This window comes from Lissotriton helveticus, chromosome 1_2 (assembly GCF_964261635.1).
Source record: "Lissotriton helveticus chromosome 1_2, aLisHel1.1, whole genome shotgun sequence".
Taxonomy (NCBI): Eukaryota; Metazoa; Chordata; class Amphibia; order Caudata; family Salamandridae; genus Lissotriton; species Lissotriton helveticus.
The window spans coordinates 257,206,607-257,223,502 of NC_136058.1; positions in this window are offsets into that span (position 1 = coordinate 257,206,607).

A 16,896-nucleotide genomic window follows, 5' to 3' on the forward strand; every position below is an offset into this window, starting at 1 on the left:
GTAGTTAACTTAAAATTCTGGCATGGATCCGGCCCCCCAGGAGCGACTTTGGAGAATCCCGCTGTAGGAGACAAGACATGCTGACAGAGAGATCATGGTAGGCTTTTTTGAAACTTTAATGATGTCATGATTCCACACCTGCCCTTCCTTAAAGACTACATATCCCCTTTAGGCATCTGTAGTACTTCCCTTTTTGAAACCCGCCCCTGTCCCGTGCGCCCGCACGCTTCAAGTCAGTGTGTTTAGGTGTACAGTATTTCATGCCTTTTAGACTTATTATGGTCATTTCAAATGCTTAGTGCAGGTTTCAGTGTTCCCATTTGGTGTATTTCAGAATTCGAAACCAGCGTCATTATAACTTATTGTGGTTATTTCAAATGTTTTGTGCAGGTTTCTGTGTTCCCATGTGTTGTATTTCAGGATTTGGATCCAGCGCTATCAGAAACCAAGCCTTCGCTTTGAGCGCTAACGGAAACCAAACCTTCGCTCTGAGAAGCGCTCTCCTCACATCCCTCGCACGCGCCTTTTTGGTGCGCTTCTGAAGGGATCGGGAAACTTCGATCTCGCGCACTTTCTGTGTGCGTAACCGGGTGGAGCTGGGTGCGGCCCAGTACTTAAACCGCACCCAGCCTTCTGGAAGGCGCTTTGCCTTCAGACTTCCATAGAAGAAGGTCGCGTCTGGACTTGGGACTTACCTGAAGGTTTCTCCATACCGGCTGGACATCTTCGTTGCTCTTCATTATGGCGTTTCTTTCTCTGCAACAGCAATGATGACCCTAGAAGACAAAGAGGCAGAAAGCTAAGTACTTTCATTTTTTGGTTAAAAGGCGCCCTTCGCAAGAAAGGTCAATAATAATTTTTGGAACTTTGATTCACAGAAGAAAACGCAAGGAAAAGACTTTGGACTATTCTGTTTCTGTGTATCTCAGTTTACTAAAGAAGAACTTTGTTTAGGATTTCATGAGTGTAAATTTAGAGCAATATTTAGATTGCGAATTTAGTCATCACTTGTTGTTAAGGTATAGGATTTTGTGTATCTTTGCTTATCTTTCCTGAATTTAGAGGAAAATTATTAAGAACCCCAAGTCTAGGAAGCAAGAAGTTAATTGCAAGTAAGTGGTAGAATTGTTAGGAAGGTTTTGCGAAAGTCTTTTAAAGAATGTTAAGTAATCCATCTCTTTCATTTCCAGCCTAATTCAACTAGAGCATACAAGCCTACAAGCTGACCACTTATCCTAGAGGACACTTGATGACTTCATCTTCGCTTACCATAAAGAAATACTGGACGAAGGCCAACTTCTTACTGATCGCAGGTAGGGGAACATCAAGACATCCCGATAGAGTCTTAGGTGCCTTAACTAGATTAGTTAAAAGATCTAGAGTAGAATAGGAGGAATCTATAGGACCTGAATAGTAAAGTCTTCTGTACTTGTTGCCTCGCAGGTCGACAGCAAGAATCAAGAGTCTTCACTTCAACGTCCAGTACCGGCCCTCCTCCCTAATTTCTAGTTAATTCCTTGCTGTGATTTTAGAACCAGTAAGTTTTAGTTAGTAATCAGGGAAGTTGGTCCCTTGCGTCTCTGCGGAATCATCTGCATCATCCTAGAGGGCATCTGTTCAAGCAAGGTAAGGGACGACGTGGATAGCTTGACAAATGATACCTGCATGTTTTCATTCTATCTGGTAATACAGAGCTTAGCGCAAGGGCGAACACCAACTGACACAGATTTTGATAAGTGATTTAGTGACAATGGTTTGAAGGAGGAATGCTTGATGTGGTTGTGCACAGGTAGCTGAGGCAAATATTTTTCAAAGAACTATAGTAGTTCATACATTGGAAAATCTTATTATAAGGGTATTATGTCATAAAAATACAGCCAACGTGGTTACTCACATTAGAACGGGAATGATCTAGCTGCTAGGTTACTAAAGGATCAGCAGCTCTTCCAGACTGGGCTGCATGAGGAATTGTTTTCTTTTTGGGGGGGGGAGCTTTCTTGAATATCTATAACACTGTGACAGTGAAATTTAATATTTCTTAGCTTTCAGTGGGATTGATATCCTAACGCTAGTTAATTTTGTTTTGTACTATTTTTTTAAGGTGCCAAGGATATAGGGTGCTTTAAGAATAGATTGCAATGAGACATGGTTATGGCAAGACATGGACACACATTGATAGGGACACTGATAGACCAGTGATTAAGAAAAACAATAGCCACATAGGAAGATAATGAGGCATTCATCTAGGCCTTGCAGGATGGCTTTATTATAATTAACTTTACCATGATTTGGAACAGTCATCTATATCAAGAGGACTCTGAGTGCCTGGCAGAAATATTTTTGCCAGCGGTACATTCACCTGTGAGCCAAATGCCCTGTAGGTACAGCTGAATACCAACCAGACACCCTTTCATTATTTGCCCGCATGGCTGTCTTGTTTTTCCCCAAAATGTTGTCTCAACTTGCATGAAAAAAACTAAAACAATGGACATGATGTGCAGAGAGAATACTGCCTGCGTGTGTGTGTGTGTGTGTACATATATATATATATATATATATATATATATATATATATATATATATATATATATATATATATATATATATATATATATATATATATATTACCTACTGGCGGTCGCCAGTAGGTAGTTATAGTTAGGATCGTTTTCCATAGGAAATCCGCAACATTCTATTGGGAATAACTTTGGCGCCGAATGAGGGATCTGCCTATAATTTTCCTTAACTTTGCCTCGCTGCGCTCCGCTCCTTCCCTGAAAGTTTCGGGGGGATCCGTCAAGCGGGGGCCGAGATAAAAGGGGGGTCCCAAAACATGTTTTCCCCATGTTAATTTCCATAGGGCGGTTGGACTCACTTTTAGCCCGAACGGCTGAATGGATTTCCACCAAACTTGGCAAAATTGTAGGGACTGGTACCCCGATGTGCCTTTGCTATGTCTCAAGATATATGCTCCAGAGGTTTTTACGAAAATTAACTTTGAAAAAATATATATTGGGCTACATTGGGCTATATATATGTTAGAGCCCAAATGTAGCCCAATGTAGCCCAATGTAGCCCAATGTAGCCCAAAGATGGCCACCAGAGACAAAAAAAAACAAATGTAGCCCAAATATCAGCCAGATGTAGCCCAACTATAGCCCAATGACAGAATGTCCCAGAGTGTTCTAAAGAACAACTAGAGCGCTAACAGTCTTACTTATGACAAAAGTATGGCACACCTGAAGTCATCTTTATTGGAATAAAGTGTTAACACTTAAAACATTTAATTTGCAAAGGAACAAAATGAGGGGGTTCATTTTGCCATAGAAATTATGATTAGTGAATATATATATATATATATATTCACTGAAAAAACCATAGGTTTCACACCAGTTATAGTTAGGAATTAGCATTTAAAAAACCTATTAAATTCACTGAAAAAACCATAGGTTTCACACCAGTTATAGCTAGGTGGAAATTTTACTCGCATAAAACCATTGAAATTCCCACGTTATAGTTAGTTGGACTCACTATAACTTGCGCGTGCAATGCACTGCTGATGACGTCACATATTACATCACTCATGACATGGTCAGTGACATCACTCATGACATCACTGATGACATCTCAAATGACATCACTGATGACATCATCCAGTGAATGTGTATCTTTCTGAAAAATAAATATTTTTTTATATATGTATATCTAAAGGTTGATGGAAGAATCTTTGCCCTTGTCCAGTTATAAATCAATAATATCCCTGCAAACGGCATAGAAACCCTTTTTCATAATTCGGTCATAGCGCATGCTGTCACATTAAGCAAGCCTATTCCTCCAGCCCCATAGAAAGCACACCGAGTTCTTAAACAAATCCAAGCCTCCAGCAACCTGGGAAATCCCCGCTGCTATTGTTTTGATTTCGTCCGAGAACTCCTGTAAAGCACTGTAAGAACGACCAGTTCTTAGTGACATCTTTATTGACGTCTTATGGCCATCCTTACGTCAACCCCGGCACCTTTCAGGTATAAATATACCGATGCTGCCTTAAGCAAACACACGGTGGTAATCCTGGAGCAGAGCAGCTACTACTTCTGAAGAGCCCAGCTGATGCGAGAGCCCACGGACGCTGCCCCTCCCTTTTGACGCGCTGAGAAAGACGCTGTCTTTTCTCTTGCCGAGAAATCCAGCCTCCGGCGTTTCCAGACTACCCTTGCGGGTGACTGGGATACCGAGTCCTGAGAGAGAGATACCAGCCCTCCTGCCTTCTAATACCCAGGTACTGAACTGACTAAACCCTTACAGAGAATTCTTGAGTCAGATTCTTGGCAAACCAAACTTAACTTAACTGCTACTTACTTACTCCCTCCCATGTATTAGGCTTAGGTCAGGTACACCGGGGTAGGCGTAGTTAGAAGCACCAGTTGAGTACGATTAGTCAATGTATATATGTATGTATCTATTTTATCCATTTTAAAGTATCATATGGCTAAGAAACCATATCAATGCTTTTACAGTATTATTTCATAATCCTGCTTTTACTGTATGCACTTTACTTAACTATAAGTATTGCAATGGTAGCAATTCATTTCTCTTGTATGAGGAAAGAGACTGCTCAATAAATCACACCTTTTATTGAAAACGCCCGTCTCTCTTTTTCTCTGCAATCTGGTGAAACTAAGGGGCAGATTTATGTTAACTGGCGCATCTCCAGGGATGCGCCAGTTAACATGCGCCACAGTGCGCCACAGCTCCGCCACCCATGGTGCGCCGCATTTATGATGCGGCGCACCATGGGGCAAAAACGGCACAGATGCGTGACGCATCTGTGCCGTAAAGGTGACGCATTGCTGGAGTTGCGTCGCAAGCGCGACGCAGCTCCAGCAAGGCTCGGGGGTGCCCCATCTCCTTAATGCTGCGTCAAGACCTACGCCTGCTTCAAGCAGGCGCAGGCTTTTGACGCAGCATTGGCCTGAAAGTGACTGAGTGAAATCTCATAGATTTCACTCAGCCACTTTTGCGAGGCGCACCTGCCCCGGAACGCCCACCCTGCGCCGGAACGCCCACAAGCGGCGCAGGGCTTTACAACGTGACGCATCTGCCTAGATGCGTCACGTTGTAAATCGTTCGTAGGGATGCGCCATGTTTACGCCGCCTTGCGTGACGCAACAGCGGCGTAAACGTGGCGCAAGTGCCTCATAAATCTGCCCCTAAGTACGCACCTTTGACTGAGTGAAATAGCTGTCTTTTGTTTTCACATGACTCTAGAGATATACTCTTATTCAGGGAGAGCAAAGTTGTCATGTTTTATGGTTGTCAGAAACTAAATCCCTTCTTGTCTATCCAGGGAGGTTAAACTCCGCCTCGCTTATTCGAGAAAGTTTCTAGTGAACTCTGAGCTAGCTGGCAAAAAACTTAAGTCTAATATAGTCAGTAGAGACCTAGTTAACCTCAGTCCTACGTCTAAACTACTGAATATATTATTCCAATGCGCAGAGCCTATTGGGACTATAGGAACTACACTACAATAGGAGATGATGTTGAGGTTGTGGGGGGAGTGTTCATGTAGACGTTGAACAGTGTCGGGCTGAGGGATGAGCCCTGGGGGACGCCGCAGATGATGTTGGTGGCTTCGGATCGGAAGGGTGGGAGGCGGACGCTCTGGGTTCTGCCGGAGAGAAAGTACGTGGTCCAGTCGAGGGCCTTCTCTTGGATTCCGGCTTCTTGGAGGCGTGTCTTTAGGGTGCAATGGCAGACCGTGTCGAAGGCAGCTGACAGGTCCAGGAGGATGAGGGCTGATGTTTCGCCGTTGTCTAGTTGGCGCCTGATGTCGTCTGTGGAGCAGGTGAGGGCTGTCTCGGTGCTGTGGTTTCATTGAATCCGGATTGGGACGGGTCCAAGTTGTTGTTGTCTTCGAGGTGGCGGGCCAATTGTATGTTGACTATTTTCTCGATGACCTTCGCCTGGAACGGGAGCGGGGAGATGGGCCGGAAGTTGTTGAGGTTCTTGAGGAGGGCGTTGATTTCGGCGTGCTTCCAACTTTCCGGGAATGTCGATGTTTCGAAGGAGATGTTGATGACCTTCCGTAGTTGGGGTGCGATGGCTGAGTCTGCTTTGTTGAATAAGTGGTGGACTCAACGAGCCATCTTGCCCATCACCTGGTAGGATATTAACAAACAACGGTCCGTAACCTATTTCTTTAGATCAAAAAATGAATCAGTACTTAGTCATCATTTAAATATCTCATGAGTATGTTGTATAGATCTACTCCATTCAATATATGGACCAATTTCAGAAGGAAAAACAACAGCAGAAATATAAACCGTAAGCAATTTATTTAATCATTGCCTCTGGGTAAACTTGAATTATTTCACAGCTAATAGGAGTCATACTAGTTGCCCCAAGGGGAGCGTGCAGATAGTAAAGAGTGAACTAGATGGTGTTCAGTGATCAGAGAAAAGAGGAATTTTCAAGAAGTAGTGACATATATACAAAAGAAATTCAAAAACAATTTATACAAAACAAGTACGGATCTGCAATTATCCATACACTGAGACCTGGCCACCAATACAACTCAATTCACCATTTCCATCAATTTAAAGAAAACACATTTATGTATCATTAATGATTTTGCACTAAATATAAAATGGGAGCATATGGGTCCAGGATCAATATTAAGAGCGTCGACGTTTCGACTCGACTTGGGCCTGTCGGTAAGTTATGCCTGGGCCATGCGAGTCTTCATCAGGACTATATAAAAAGGGCAACCAAAAATGTATCGATGACCCTATGGGGAAAGAGAATAAATATATCTTTTATCGCTGTTGCAAACATGAGTAAAAGAGGGTTGGATGGCCCAAAAACGCCATAATGCTTACCCTCAAAAAGGAGGTGGTAATTCTATACTATTTCACGTTCCAATCAATGGTTTTTCTTCCTTCAAAATAATTAATAACAGTAAGGTTTTTTTTAACCACCTGGTAGGGTTTGCTGCAGTGTAGGAGGAGAGACAGGATAAGGGTTTGCTACACTGTAGGACAGAGTTCTCCAAAGTTGGTCCTGGAGGGCCAGATCCATGCCAGATTTTTAGCATTTACCCATTTAGATAAATGTAGTTAACTTTAAATTCTGGCATGGATCCGGCCCCCCAGGAGCGACTTTGGAGAATCCCGCTGTAGGAGACAAGACATGCTGACAGAGAGATCATGGTAGGCTTTTTTGAAACTTTAATGATACCTGCATGTTATCATTCTATCTGGTAATACAGAGCTTAGCGCAAGGGCGAACACCAACTGACACAGATTTTGATAAGTGATTTAGTGACAATGGTTTGAAGGAGGAATGCTTGATGTGGTTGTGCACAGGTAGCTGAGGCAAATATTTTTCAAAGAACTATAGTAGTTCATACATTGGAAAATCTTATTATAAGGGTATTATGTCATAAAAATACAGCCAACGTGGTTACTCACATTAGAACGGGAATGATCTAGCTGCTAGGTTACTAAAGGATCAGCAGCTCTTCCAGACTGGGCTGCATGAGGAATTGTTTTCTTTTTTGGGGGGGAGCTTTCTTGAATATCTATAACACTGTGACAGTGAAATTTAATATTTCTTAGCTTTCAGTGGGATTGATATCCTAACGCTAGTTAATTTTGTTTTGTACTATTTTTTTAAGGTGCCAAGGATATAGGGTGCTTTAAGAATAGATTGCAATGAGACATGGTTATGGCAAGACATGGACACACATTGATAGGGACACTGATAGACCAGTGATTAAGAAAAACAATAGCCACATAGGAAGATAATGAGGCATTCATCTAGGCCTTGCAGGATGGCTTTATTATAATTAACTTTACCATGATTTGGAACAGTCATCTATATCAAGAGGACTCTGAGTGCCTGGCAGAAATATTTTTGCCAGCGGTACATTCACCTGTGAGCCAAATGCCCTGTAGGTACAGCTGAATACCAACCAGACACCCTTTCATTATTTGCCCGCATGGCTGTCTTGTTTTTCCCCAAAATGTTGTCTCAACTTGCATGAAAAAAACTAAAACAATGGACATTATGTGCAGAGAGAATACTGCCTGCGTGTGTGTGTGTGTGTGTGTACATATATATATATATATATATATATATATATATATATATATATATCCAGCCGAACGAGTCGCTTGAAAACCCTGCCGCTTTCCAAAGGCGGGCCACGGATGGGATAGCGAGTCCCTAAGTATCCAACCAGAAAGCTTTCTTCGATACAAGAAAGGAGATCCGGGCCACTTGAAGATGCAAAGTGAGTTTTATTAGATGGCTCTCTCGACGCGTTTCGCAGGTGAAACCTGCTTTTTCACGAGACGGAAACTTTACACAAAGTGCTCTTTAAATACAGTCACGTGTTACCATTCGTGTGCATGGAAGACAGACTGGTTAGTTTATCTGCGGGCTGGGTTCACTCCACACAGTGAAACAGCGAGTGTAAATAATAAAAGCATGCAACCAACGTTAAATTCACACGTAAATTGCAAATAAGCCTGAAAATAATATATGTTCACAAGTGGTATCAGGCATAGTCATGATAGATTGTTGCAGGCAAATAATATGGAAAGCTGTTGGTAGTACATAACAGACTCGATCTAGCCCAAGTGGGCTGATTAGATATATCACGGAAATATCGTGTTCTATGCAGACTTCTATCATGCTTGACTACGAAGTGCAGTTATCTCACATTTCAATAAAGCCCAAGTGGGCAATCCAATAAAGTCCAGTGTGAACAGTCTTATACACTCAGGTGCTCCCAGAGGGCGAACAGATTCCCAAATACGATCACCAACCAATTCTGTAGACCAAAGTTAAAAAACATCAAATCAGTGACAGTTGTAAATGTGAATAAATAATAAAGCATGTTAGTGATTAAAAAACAGCAGGTATGTATTTACACAGTTGAGCTCGCAAGTTAACCTAAATGCACATTGAGTTCCTCATGCAGATTATGCCCATTAGGTTGAGTCGTTCTGTATTTGATGATTAATCTAGACTCAAGTCTCCTCATCTCTTTAATACGATCACCCCCTCTCTCTCTTAAGGGAACGGCCTCTAGTACACAAAATGACAACAGGTTGGCGTTACTTTTGTGGTGTGTCGCAAAATGTCTTGCTATGGGGTATTGTCGATCCATATTGGTTATCGCCCGCATGTGTTCAAGCACCCTTTTCTTAGCCTGGTGTTTGGAGCTGCCAATGTAGCATAATTGGCAGGGGCATTGTAAGGCATATACGACATGGTCAGTTAAGCATGTCACATGTTTGGTAATTTTGAATTTGGTGGTATTTTTTGACAATTGTATTTCTTTTATATTTCTGCTGTTGCGACAGGCTTTGCATCTGCCACAGATGTAAAAGCCTTGCACCGGTATTCTCTGTTTCGCAGTTTTGGGTAAAAGAGAGGAGCAGAGAATGTCATTGAGTGATTTCGGTCTCCTGAAAGTGAGCTGGGGGTGCTCCGAAATTTCAGGGGCTAAATCTTTATCCAGCTTAAGGATGTCCCAGTATTTGCTGAGAGCTTTCCTCATTTCTTTGGAGTCACAGTGATAATCTGTGACGAATCTACTTATGGCATTCAAGGATGTTGACTTAACTTTCTTGTCTGAAGTTAGCAGACTGGTTCTTTCTCGTTCATTTACTTTACTTAAAGCACTCGTTATGCATTTTTGTCCATATCCCCGTTCCCTAAATCTTTTACTCATCAGGGTTACTTCGCTGTTGTAATCAATTTCGTTCGAGCAGTTCCTTTTTGCTCTTAGAAATTCGCCAACTGGGATAGAATTAATCAAGTTGGTGGGGTGACAGCTGGAGGCATGGAGTAAGCTATTGCCTGCAGTACTTTTCCTAAATAAAGTCGTTTTCAGATTATTATTTGTGCTTTCGACTTTTACGTCTAGGAATTCAGTGGCTGTGCGGTCTATGTGGCAGGTGAAACTCAGATTAAAGTCATTAGTGTTAAGGTTTTTCGCAAAATCCGTTGCTTCCTGTTGGCTTCCGTTCCAGACAATAAAAATATCGTCTATGTAGCGGAGCCAACGTACAATCTTGGTACTGTATGCCTCGGATTTGTAGATCACTTCCTCCTCCCACAGTCCCAAATAAAGACAGGCAAAGCTGGGCGCCAGACAAGTCCCCATCGCGGTTCCCAGCAACTGATGGTAGATTGTGTCATTGAAGAGAAAATAGTTCATAGAGAGGCAAAAATGCGCCATCTCAAGAAGCATCTCTGTGTGCAGGAGATAGGAGATGGAACGAGTTCTAAAAAAGTGTCTGCATGCTTCGATACCTCGTTGTTGGGGAATGCAGGTATAGAGGCTATTGACGTCAAGGGTCATAAATAGCCAATTGGGGTTCCAGGACATGTCTTTGATCATTTGGAGGAAGTGGCCCGAGTCCCTCAGGTATGAGGGTAGATTTTGTACCAGGGGCTGTAGGAAAAAATCTACATATCTGGAGGTATTTTCCCAACAGCTACCTCTGGATGAAACGATGGGCCTCCCCGGGGGATCTGTTAGGCTTTTGTGGACCTTCGGTAGGAGGTAAAGTACTGGGATTTTAGGGTGTTTGTTGAGGATGAAATTAAATTCATCCCTACTGATCAATTCCTTTTCTCTCCATTTGTTCAGTTGCTCAAAATACTTAGAAACGCAATCAAGGTAAGTTGCTTTATTGCTTTTCTCGTATTTGGTGCTATCATTTAATTGTAGTAGACCTTCATTTATGTATTGGTTACGCGGAAGCACCACAATGTTACCCCCTTTGTCCGACCTCTTGATCACAACATTTTTGTCATCATTCAAAGTTTTGATCGCTTTATATTGTTCATTAGTTAAATTACATTTTACATAGTTGTTGCGCCTAGACAATCTTTCAAACTCTTTGATCATAGTTTTTTCGAAAATATCGATAGATTCATTTACTATTTGTGGCAAGAATATTGATTTTGGTCTGAAGTTACTTTTATAACTCAAACCAATGTCAATCTCTTCACTGATCAAGTTACGCATGGGGCTGTTGGATATGTCCAAGTCTCCTTCCAGTTCGTGGAGTAGATGCAGCGTTTCCACATCTGCGCCTGTGATACTGGTGGGTACTTGTACTGCCTCATGGGTATCAGTGGTGACCTTCGTGGCATGCCATTTCTTTAGACGCAGCTTACGGGTAAAGTAAAAAAGATCTATACGACTTTGAGTATAGTCAAAGGTGGCAGTAGGGCAGAAGGATAATCCTAGAGACAGTACCTCTTTCTCAGCCACGGTCAGCTCTCTGGTTGATAGGTTGATTATAGTATTTGTATCCTTCATTTTCCTCTCCTCTGGCCCCTTGTCCTTGATCCCACTGGGCTTGATATGTTGCTGATGTTCATTGTGTCGCTTTTGCCGGCGCCTTTCCCGCCTTGACCTCGTCCTCGTGTTCCTCCGATTGGTTTGCTTTGCCCAGTTAGTCTTCCCTGGGCTACCATAGTGTATTCCATTAAAATTTTGTCTTTTGGGCTCATCAGCTCCGGGTTCTAGGGCTTGGATATACTTGGCCCTGTTGAAGCAGAGGTTTGCTCCTTTCTCTCGCCTGGGCCCCTTGGGGCTGTCGTTACATTGGTCCCCTCGGTTTGGGTGGTTGGCATGGTTTCACCTGTGGTTACTGCTGCTCGGAGATGATCATATCTTTTAGCAAAGGTTAGTACCTGACCTTGCTCATAGTCGTTTCGGTCTCTAAGAAATTTACTTTCCTTTTTGTCTCGTATTTCTTTCTCCAGTTTTTCCAACTTGATATCAAACTTTGCCATTTCGCTATCAAAGTCTTTTTCATCTTCATACAGACTTTTCAGTTGATTCGTGATGGCCTCAATTTCCTCGGCCAGTTTCTCACAGCGTTTATTGGCATCTTTTACGAGAATTTTCAACATTCTTATGGAGCACTCATGACTGTTCCCCGCCCATTCTTCCACCATATCCGGATCAGGGTCAGAGAAAGTGGGGGTAGTATATATGCGCAATCCTCTCGGTATTCTATTTACCTCAATATATTTTTGAAGCGTGGTTGCTTCCCACCATTTGCTTTGCTCCGTTACCAATAGCTTCCACAAAGTATTCCAGAGACTCTGTTTGTTTGGGCCAGCATTCCTCTGATTTGCACTCTCGGAGGTACTGCTGGTCTCAGGAGTAGCTTGGTCAGTAAACATGCGGCTTGCTGCTTCATACCGCCGTTGGTTCCTTTTTGAAGCCATTATAAATTCAATTAGTTGATTTTCGCGGAATAATGTGATCTTCCGCCCACTTTGTCTTAGTGACCATGTTTCCGTAGAAGTATACCTCCTGTGTGTCAAGCCTTTAACCTAGAGAACTGTATGCGCTGTGATAGACTTCAGCTCGTGTGAAAAAATGTTCAACAGATACAACAAATATGGTTCGCCGATGGCCTGCAGCCGACGCGGTCACTCACCAATTAGGTCGGGTGTGCCTACCGCTTCCCGCTTGCAGCGTCCCTGGCAAAAAAGTTTCACTTTGGAGACGTATTCTCCCCAGATAGAACCAAGGTTGTCTGTTACTCTGGCAGCGCTGACACAATGTATCCGTGTCTCAGTTACAATAGGCGGGCGGGGTTTGTTTCCAAAATATCCAGCCGAACGAGTCGCTTGAAAACCCTGCCGCTTTCCAAAGGCGGGCCACGGATGGGATAGCGAGTCCCTAAGTATCCAACCAGAAAGCTTTCTTCGATACAAGAAAGGAGATCCGGGCCACTTGAAGATGCAAAGTGAGTTTTATTAGATGGCTCTCTCGACGCGTTTCGCAGGTGAAACCTGCTTTTTCACGAGACGGAAACTTTACACAAAGTGCTCTTTAAATACAGTCACGTGTTACCATTCGTGTGCATGGAAGACAGACTGGTTAGTTTATCTGCGGGCTGGGTTCACTCCACACAGTGAAACAGCGAGTGTAAATAATAAAAGCATGCAACCAACGTTAAATTCACACATAAATTGCAAATAAGCCTGAAAATAATATATGTTCACAAGTGGTATCAGGCATAGTCATGATAGATTGTTGCAGGCAAATAATATGGAAAGCTGTTGGTAGTACATAACAGACTCGATCTAGCCCAAGTGGGCTGATTAGATATATCACGGAAATATCGTGTTCTATGCAGACTTCTATCATGCTTGACTACGAAGTGCAGTTATCTCACATTTCAATAAAGCCCAAGTGGGCAATCCAATAAAGTCCAGTGTGAACAGTCTTATACACTCAGGTGCTCCCAGAGGGCGAACAGATTCCCAAATACGATCACCAACCAATTCTGTAGACCAAAGTTAAAAAACATCAAATCAGTGACAGTTGTAAATGTGAATAAATAATAAAGCATGTTAGTGATTAAAAAACAGCAGGTATGTATTTACACAGTTGAGCTCGCAAGTTAACCTAAATGCACATTGAGTTCCTCATGCAGATTATGCCCATTAGGTTGAGTCGTTCTGTATTTGATGATTAATCTAGACTCAAGTCTCCTCATCTCTTTAATACGATCACCCCCTCTCTCTCTTAAGGGAACGGCCTCTAGTACACAAAATGACAACAGGTTGGCGTTACTTTTGTGGTGTGTCGCAAAATGTCTTGCTATGGGGTATTGTCGATCCATATTGGTTATCGCCCGCATGTGTTCAAGCACCCTTTTCTTAGCCTGGTGTTTGGAGCTGCCAATGTAGCATAATTGGCAGGGGCATTGTAAGGCATATACGACATGGTCAGTTAAGCATGTCACATGTTTGGTAATTTTGAATTTGGTGGTATTTTTTGACAATTGTATTTCTTTTATATTTCTGCTGTTGCGACAGGCTTTGCATCTGCCACAGATGTAAAAGCCTTGCACCGGTATTCTCTGTTTCGCAGTTTTGGGTAAAAGAGAGGAGCAGAGAATGTCATTGAGTGATTTCGGTCTCCTGAAAGTGAGCTGGGGGTGCTCCGAAATTTCAGGGGCTAAATCTTTATCCAGCTTAAGGATGTCCCAGTATTTGCTGAGAGCTTTCCTCATTTCTTTGGAGTCACAGTGATAATCTGTGACGAATCTACTTATGGCATTCAAGGATGTTGACTTAACTTTCTTGTCTGAAGTTAGCAGACTGGTTCTTTCTCGTTCATTTACTTTACTTAAAGCACTCGTTATGCATTTTTGTCCATATCCCCGTTCCCTAAATCTTTTACTCATCAGGGTTACTTCGCTGTTGTAATCAATTTCGTTCGAGCAGTTCCTTTTTGCTCTTAGAAATTCGCCAACTGGGATAGAATTAATCAAGTTGGTGGGGTGACAGCTGGAGGCATGGAGTAAGCTATTGCCTGCAGTACTTTTCCTAAATAAAGTCGTTTTCAGATTATTATTTGTGCTTTCGACTTTTACGTCTAGGAATTCAGTGGCTGTGCGGTCTATGTGGCAGGTGAAACTCAGATTAAAGTCATTAGTGTTAAGGTTTTTCGCAAAATCCGTTGCTTCCTGTTGGCTTCCGTTCCAGACAATAAAAATATCGTCTATGTAGCGGAGCCAACGTACAATCTTGGTACTGTATGCCTCGGATTTGTAGATCACTTCCTCCTCTCACAGTCCCAAATAAAGACAGGCAAAGCTGGGCGCCAGACAAGTCCCCATCGCGGTTCCCAGCAACTGATGGTAGATTGTGTCATTGAAGAGAAAATAGTTCATAGAGAGGCAAAAATGCGCCATCTCAAGAAGCATCTCTGTGTGCAGGAGATAGGAGATGGAACGAGTTCTAAAAAAGTGTCTGCATGCTTCGATACCTCGTTGTTGGGGAATGCAGGTATAGAGGCTATTGACGTCAAGGGTCATAAATAGCCAATTGGGGTTCCAGGACATGTCTTTGATCATTTGGAGGAAGTGGCCCGAGTCCCTCAGGTATGAGGGTAGATTTTGTACCAGGGGCTGTAGGAAAAAATCTACATATCTGGAGGTATTTTCCCAACAGCTACCTCTGGATGAAACGATGGGCCTCCCCGGGGGATCTGTTAGGCTTTTGTGGACCTTCGGTAGGAGGTAAAGTACTGGGATTTTAGGGTGTTTGTTGAGGATGAAATTAAATTCATCCCTACTGATCAATTCCTTTTCTCTCCATTTGTTCAGTTGCTCAGTATACTTAGAAACGCAATCAAGGTAAGTTGCTTTATTGCTTTTCTCGTATTTGGTGCTATCATTTAATTGTAGTAGACCTTCATTTATGTATTGGTTACGCGGAAGCACCACAATGTTACCCCCTTTGTCCGACCTCTTGATCACAATATTTTTGTCATCATTCAAAGTTTTGATCGCTTTATATTGTTCATTAGTTAAATTACATTTTACATAGTTGTTGCGCCTAGACAATCTTTCAAACTCTTTGATCATAGTTTTTTCGAAAATATCGATAGATTCATTTACTATTTGTGGCAAGAATATTGATTTTGGGCTGAAGTTACTTTTATAACTCAAACCAATGTCAATCTCTTCACTGATCAAGTTACGCATGGGGCTGTTGGATATGTCCAAGTCTCCTTCCAGTTCGTGGAGTAGATGCAGCGTTTCCACATCTGCGCCTGTGATACTGGTGGGTACTTGTACTGCCTCATGGGTATCAGTGGTGACCTTCGTGGCATGCCATTTCTTTAGACGCAGCTTACGGGTAAAGTAAAAAAGATCTATACGACTTTGAGTATAGTCAAAGGTGGCAGTAGGGCAGAAGGATAATCCTAGAGACAGTACCTCTTTCTCAGCCACGGTCAGCTCTCTGGTTGATAGGTTGATTATAGTATTTGTATCCTTCATTTTCCTCTCCTCTGGCCCCTTGTCCTTGATCCCACTGGGCTTGATATGTTGCTGATGTTCAGTGTGTCGCTTTTGCCGGCGCCTTTCCCGCCTTGACCTCGTCCTCGTGTTCCTCCGATTGGTTTGCTTTGCCCAGTTAGTCTTCCCTGGGCTACCATAGCGTATTCCATTAAAATTTTGTCTTTTGGGCTCATCAGCTCCGGGTTCTGGGGCTTGGATATACTTGGCCCTGTTGAAGCAGAGGTTTGCTCCTTTCTCTCGCCTGGGCCCCTTGGGGCTGTCGTTACATTGGTCCCCTCGGTTTGGGTGGTTGGCATGGTTTCACCTGTGGTTACTGCTGCTCGGAGATGATCATATCTTTTAGCAAAGGTTAGTACCTGACCTTGCTCATAGTCGTTTCGGTCTCTAAGAAATTTACTTTCCTTTTTGTCTCGTATTTCTTTCTCCAGTTTTTCCAACTTGATATCAAACTTTGCCATTTCGCTATCAAAGTCTTTTTCATCTTCATACAGACTTTTCAGTTGATTCGTGATGGCCTCAATTTCCTCGGCCAGTTTCTCACAGCGTTTATTGGCATCTTTTACGAGAATTTTCAACATTCTTATGGAGCACTCATGACTGTTCCCCGCCCATTCTTCCACCATATCCGGATCAGGGTCAGAGAAAGTGGGGGTAGTATATATGCGCAATCCTCTCGGTATTCTATTTACCTCAATATATTTTTGAAGCGTGGTTGCTTCCCACCATTTGCTTTGCTCCGTTACCAATAGCTTCCACAAAGTATTCCAGAGACTCTGTTTGTTTGGGCCAGCATTCCTCTGATTTGCACTCTCGGAGGTACTGCTGGTCTCAGGAGTAGCTTGGTCAGTAAACATGCGGCTTGCTGCTTCATACCGCCGTTGGTTCCTTTTTGAAGCCATTATAAATTCAATTAGTTGATTTTCGCGGAATAATGTGATCTTCCGCCCACTTTGTCTTAGTGACCACGTTTCCGTAGAAGTATACCTCCCGTGTCGCCAGTAGGTAGTTATAGTTAGGATCGTTTTCCATAGGAAAT